Source organism: Aplysia californica, unplaced genomic scaffold (genome assembly GCF_000002075.1).
Source record: "Aplysia californica isolate F4 #8 unplaced genomic scaffold, AplCal3.0 scaffold00028, whole genome shotgun sequence".
Taxonomy (NCBI): Eukaryota; Metazoa; Mollusca; class Gastropoda; order Aplysiida; family Aplysiidae; genus Aplysia; species Aplysia californica.
Genome location: NW_004797298.1, coordinates 851,376 through 852,254, shown reverse-complemented (window position 1 = coordinate 852,254; position 879 = coordinate 851,376).

Here is an 879-nt window from a genome sequence, read left to right as displayed (position 1 = left end):
GTTGGTAGTGAAGGGCTCACGGGCTTAAAACCCCCTTTCCCATCCCCCAACTCTATCATAAAGTAAATGAAAATAACGAAAAAAGCAGTTGAAACAGTTATGATCGCACGCAATGAACACAGAGTGCCGTGGCTCACTCACCGTGAGTATTGAAAAATCATCCGTGTTTTGTTCTTATTGCTTGCTATTTGGTGGTAAAGAAGTGGGAAAAACCTAAACCCCACCCAAATTTTGGTCCACCCACCGCCACTGATAGTTATTATTATTACAATAATAATAATAATTGTATTCATATGCAATGCATATCCACGCTCTGTAGCACGTTCTAGGCGCTATACAACCACTATTATCAGTACAAACCTTACAACACTGCATTTTTCGACTTCCAAGAAATCATTGAGTGTAAGCTGCGGATTTCACGCTCGAAAATAAAAACTGGAAAGATCTTTTGCTGTCTGTATCTTGGTTCCAATATCCACCTGGGTGAAATGAGGAAAATGCGTGTACGTTCCGTTCCCAAAGACACAACGTCGGTTTCCTGACGAGATTCGATCCTATCACCTAAGGGTTGCGGTTTCGAAAGCTTAATCATTAGGGCACCTACACATGAAAAACTATTCTACATACTGACAGATCTGAACATAGATGGAAAAAACTTAAGAAACCAGTAAAACCTTTAATGGGCAAAGCAGGCAGCAATCAAGGTCGAGAACAAGCTTAATGGATATGGGCCAGTCCGCAGATGAGTATGGATTTCTTAGCAACGGATCTCTTCATGCCATTCAGAGAAATGATACTGCTTCACGTGAGCGATCTAAAAAGAGTCAAGGTAAGCGGTCACAATAGGCAACCAACAGCACGACGACGAAACAGCATTGA